The 5,736-nt window shown below is 41.5% G+C and overlaps 1 long non-coding RNA gene across 1 annotated transcript; it reads right to left on the bottom strand.

Moving 5' to 3' along the window:
• Positions 1 to 819: 819 nt before the first annotated feature.
• Positions 820 to 1,775, bottom strand: LOC131481110 (uncharacterized). Its single transcript, XR_009246042.1, has 2 exons — positions 1,666 to 1,775; positions 820 to 1,093 (listed from the first exon to the last, which is right to left on the bottom strand). It is a non-coding gene; the product is annotated as an uncharacterized LOC131481110 (long non-coding RNA).
• Between the last annotated feature and the right edge of the window lie 3,961 nt (positions 1,776 to 5,736).

The raw sequence follows: 5,736 nt of genomic DNA, 5'->3' as shown, positions 1-5,736 counted from the left end.
TCCCAGAATCCTCGATTACCAAACTCAAAGAATACTATGAAGATTTCTGAAGTACATACCACAGGCCAAGTTTAAGTACAATTCTTGTTAAAAATAGGAGAAATTAGCATTTATAAATCCAATCTAGGTGAAAATAGTTTGAATACATCATTGCTGCAGGTCAATGAGTCAGTGTATATTTTCTCAACCTCTGTTGGCATTCAAAGCCTTCCTGCAGTGATATGTAGGGAGCACCCCACACTGGTTGACAAAAGTTCACTGTTCAATTGTCAGTCTGTGACTGGGTAACTCCCCATTGAGAGCTTGTATGGCAGGAGTATTTACAACGTAGTAACTGGCATGCCTACATTTCCACGATTGGTTCTCTCATTTCATTTAGTCTAGAACTAGTTGTTGAATTGGTTTTAAACATTTTCCAGCTTACTGCTGCCTGTCTTCCATTCTTTCCTCCCTCCATCAAATTTTTTCTTACCCATTGCCTCATTTTCTGCATCATCATCATTTTTCTTTCGTTTCTTCTGTTTTCTACCATTTCTAACATACATTAGGACTTTTGACATCCTTTTTAGAAACTAAATCTCAGTTAATCATCTTAACAACTTTCTGTTTTAACTGAATTTTTATAAACAAGAAAGCAACAATTTGGAAAATTAATATGAAATCCACCCCCCTCCAAAAAAATCCTAGTACTTGTAAGTGGAGGAATCAGAACCGAAACACAAATCTGTCATGTTGGAGCATCCGTATTCATTGCCCAAGTTTGTACTGAAGACACACACACACACACACACAAATACAAGCAATGCATATGAAAACAACTTGAATAAACAAATGAAAAAGGCTGAGTTGGCATTTCCCAGGTTTGCTCTGCTTCCAGATTTTCCTGCAGAGTTGTGTAACTGAGTGGCAACCTGTCTTCACATCCCTACCAACTTGTGCTCCACAATAATGCAGCAAGCAAAGTGAATCATAAATGAGAATGGGAGATGACAGTCTTCCATGCAGTGTCATGGCCAGAAGATGCCAGGTGAGCCTTGCAGTACTTGCTGAAAGCTGTGTTTTGCTGCTGTTCTGCAGTGCGCAATGGATGACCCTGTTGTGGCAGAGAAAAGGAAGGCTACAGGCTAGTAGGTTTCTATCATGTGCCTCACCAGATCCTGTCAGAATCTTAACTGCAAATACAATTTAAAAATGCTCACACTCTTAGTGCCTTTCTTTCATCTCTTGGGTTTGCTTATTTCCATCTCTGGGCACTGATTTACTAGAAGAAAATTGCCATAACTCAGCTCTTACAACACCAAATGTGATGAATTCAGGATGGATGATCCAGAAGCATCTGTGTTTAATTTCCTTTATAAGAGATGTGGGATTAGAAATTAAGGACAAAGTTCTTGGCACAAGGTAGGTGAGGGGAGATTATAAATCCCCACATTAAATAAAGAACTCAAAATGGAGAAGTGGGCATTTAATCTAGCGATTATGACAGCCACATTTTGTGTCTTACTGCCCGGGTTCAGTCACTGGCTCTGGTCCCTGACTTAAGCTCCCTGCTAATGAATATCCGGGAAGTGGGTGGTAATGACTCAAGACCCTGGGTTCCTGGTGCTTGCAAGGAGAACTTGATTCAGTTCCTGGCTCCCACTTTTGACCCGACTTACTTCCTACCATTGTGGACATTTGGGAAGTGAAATCGTAGACGGGAGTGCTATTTCCAAGGGGGCAGACTTCTGTTTCTTAGATTTCTGTAATTTTGTAGATCCAGCTCTTTGTCAAGATGCTGCCAGAGAAGGACCACCACTGCACCCTCGGTGATGCAACAATGAGAACAAGGAGCACAAGAAAGAGGATCTGGTGCTTATGCCCTGGGTCTCTAAGTGTGCACAGCTCAAGAGCAAAGGGATCCCAGCCAGTTCCAAGGATGTCGTCAACGAGGAGCTGACAGGCATCAGTGCTGAGATACCAGCACATTTCTACTGGGTCAAGACTGCTTCACTCTGGCAGAGAATCTTGAGTGGGCAGTTCCATCTTCTCCCTCTGGAGGGCAAAGCTTTGTGAGTCCCTCTGAATCCTACCTGGAGTCTCTGAAAACGCCAGCTCTGTCCTCCCTGGTTTCAGGTTGCTCTCTTACTGCCAGACCAGAGGGGTTGGAGGAAACTCAGTTGGGGCAAAGGGGATCTCAATACCCCAGCTGCCAAACAGCACCCATACTCTCGGACCTTCCTGGGCCTTCCATCCCTTACCATGCCAGCCTCCTCCAATGCCTTTGAATCTGTTTCATGTTGAGTTGAAGCAGACCAGGTTACCCCCAGGGTCTCTAACCTAGTGAATTCTATGAGTTTTAAACAAGCCCCTACTCTTCACCTGCTCCTTTTCCTTTCCCTTGGTGCTCTAGCAGTTGGTTTGTTCTTGTCTTGGTTAATTCTGGGCATAAATGGAATATTCTAGAGAAGACTCTTCCCTGCCCTGGCCGATTGTTCTCCCCTTTCCTTGGCCACTCTTGGATTCAGGACCAGCACAGAAACTTCAATTAAAGCAACAAACAAACAAACAGAAAACCATAAACAAAACCAAGAACACTTAAAAACATTTTTTAATTTAAGGTGTGATTTTTATTTCTTCATTTCTTCATTGTTTTCTTATTCTTCATCTTTGCCTAATTTAAGTGGAAGTTGTCATAGACTTGAAACTTCTTTTTAATGTTTGCAATATAGACTAGTGGTATAAATTAACTTTAAGTTCTACTTTAATTGTATCTCACACATTTGATAGTTTAAAAATCAGTTTCCATTTTGATCAAACTATTTTGAAATGTATTGTCAAATCTGCATTAGTAGAAAGCTGAAGTCAGGAGCTCAGCCGAGTTCCAAACCCAGTGATTGGGTGTGGGCCACAGGTGTTTTACCTGTTAGGCCAAAGACCTGGCTTTTCAAACTATACACTTAGGACTCAGGAGTGGCAGTCAGAGCAATAGATCTCTATTTCTTTAACAACTTTTTTTTTCTTTTTTTTTTTTTTTTTTTGCGAGAGGAAGGGTCAAGAAGTTGTGAGTGTGCATTAGCTTATTTGGCTACAGGCAGATAGGCACACAGGACATATGAACTGTAAGGTTTTCACAGGTCACATGTCAGAAACCAATGAAAATTTAGGACAGAGACAAGGTTGGGTTGTAAATGTAGGGTGTAAATGCACTAATGGAGGATGTTCCTTGAATGTGAGAAGGAAAATTGCTATACTTTTCAAACTTGAATTCCAAAATTTAGGAGACACCAGACTGTAGGCAGTGTGATAGGACAATAGAAGCATGCAGTTGGAGTCCCATTGTTTGTGCTACAAATTGCTATTCCTTAGTCCTACCAGGTACTGCTTTGTGATGTACCTTTCTCGTTTTTGGAAGCTTGGAAGGCATATGTGCTTGAACAAGGAAGCAGCAAGAAGTGAAAGCATCAGAAAACCTGGAAAACAAATGCTGAGTATGTATATGTGAATACCTCCTGGGCACAAGCAGGAATCTAACCCAGGCCTGTTTGGTTCTGAAGCCTAGCTTCTGTCCTCTTCATGTCCAATTAAGTGTGAAGTTTATCAAAAGTGAAGAGAGAGCTCACAGGTAGATTCGGCCACTAGAGAAACCTGGCATCATCCCCAGATTGGCACAGCATCCTTTTGCACAAGTGAGAAGACCCAGAAATCACCTAGGAAGCTACCACATGTTAACCTTACAGGTGGCCAACAGTTGCCTCCAATATGCCAGAAGCAGGAGGAACAGTGTTTCCTGACACATTTTGCTAGAGTGATGGGAGATCCTACTTCTGCTTAGTTATATGACGATTTTGTTTTCCCAAATTTTAAGTTTAAATGAATGGAGTTTGAATTCTTTCCTTTTCCACTTCTAACAAGTTATTTAAGCCCTCCAGTTTTCCACCAAGAACATCCTATTAGTATGAGTACTTCCCTGTTGGAAGGAATATTGGGCCATCAGGGAATGGGGAAAAATTAAAAATATATATTTTTAGTGATGCTTTTGTTAGTGACCTCTGCTATACTAAACTTTTCTCATATTAAACTTGACCAAGTAATGCATTTTATATCTTGGAAAGCTGAGGGTAGAGATACTTTTATTAGGTATAGTGCGAAGAACTTCTAAGAAAGTTTAATTTCCAAGCAACTGTATCAAAGAGAGAGCCATTCTTTTTGGATTCAAAAAGAAATCTAAAATAATGGAGACTTACTGCTAGGTAATATCTCTGTTTTGTATTCATTATGTCAGTTTATGCAAAACTACACATGGTAGCCATCACTCATCACTTGACATGAAAGAGAGTGGCCAAAGAAACATAGAAACTCTTCCCAATGGCCATGTTTGCAACCCCGGGATTTAGGATTTGAACGCGCATCAGTGCAACTGTGAACTGTGTGCTCATTTTCCTGTGCCTGCCCCCTGGTAGAAGCAAAAGGTTGGGGATGAAAGGTCTTTTCTAAAAATAGACTGACTTCCTTCTGCACTCCCTGCTTGAACAGATCTTAGCCTCAACTTTGAGAAGCGGGGAACTTCCCTTGGGAGAGGACTGGCCTTCCAGGGGGAGCTGGGCATTGTTCCTCAGCATTCCATAGACTATTTTCTAACCTGCCTGCATCCTGTCACTCCAGCTTCCTTCCCCTGCTCCCTGCTGAGAGCCGGGTAGATTGTGAGCCACAGACCTGGTGCGCACATCACTTATCTTGGCTCAAGTGATACAGGGATTCTCATTTGGAAAGATTTACAGCGCTCCCACACTTACAGGAAGTGCTCACCAGACATGCAGTGAAGTTTACTGACTCTCTCTTTTTAAAGTTAAAACAAATACATTAAAAAAAAATCATGGGCAGCTGAAGAGCATCGTCCACACCCTCTCGAAAAGACACTTAATGTTCCTCAGGCTTTGGTTTTAAGTGACTTCCTTTTTCCTTTCTCCTTATCGCTTCCCTTTAAAGTGTGCTTGGAAACATTGTGAAGGGAAAGTATAAACAATGTCCATGGTGGAGCTATGTTTAAAGGAAATGTAGGTCTTGGATCCTGTCCTCCTCTTACATGAACGAATGAATGAATTTGCAAGAAGTTTTGTACCTTTCAATGGTGTGTCAGCTCATTTAAAAAGAGGGCCAGTTTAACTTTGAAACAGTCTTAGAGCTAGATTTCTGGCTATTATATTTGAAAGGAAACGCATCAAATCTCAGCCTTTCCTTGTTACCTATCTGTTTTTTCTAATTCCAGAAATTTCATACTTCATCTTTATGACTGCCCAAATGGAGGAAAAGTGAACCTGTGTGTATGTGTGTATAGAAAATCAGAGTTACAGAAAGACAGAATTAGACAGGCGGTTGTTGTCCATCTGCCATTCACTCTTCAGATGGCTGCTATGGCCAGCACTACAGCCAAAGCCAGCAGCCAGGAACTTCTTCCAGGTTTCCCACATGCATGGCCACAATCTAAACCCTTGGCCCACTTTCTGCTTATTTTACCAAGCATTGGCAGGGACCTGAATGGGGTGCAGAGCAGCTGGGACACAAACTTGGACCCGTATTTGAGATTGGTGACACGAGGGGTGGTTTCATCTGTGCTTGCACAACACTGCCTACATGTCTCACTGTAATGACATTTTCAAAATATGTGAATCAAGGTTTAATATTGAATTCATTCCTATGAAGAACATGAATTTTGGATTATTTGAAAAATTGGAATAAATGCAAACACCAGGTTCA

The sequence above is a fragment of the Ochotona princeps genome, chromosome 9 (assembly GCF_030435755.1).
Source record: "Ochotona princeps isolate mOchPri1 chromosome 9, mOchPri1.hap1, whole genome shotgun sequence".
Classification (NCBI taxonomy): domain Eukaryota; kingdom Metazoa; phylum Chordata; class Mammalia; order Lagomorpha; family Ochotonidae; genus Ochotona; species Ochotona princeps.
Note: the sequence above shows the minus strand (reverse complement) of the source record. Positions and strands in the feature narration are given on the sequence as shown.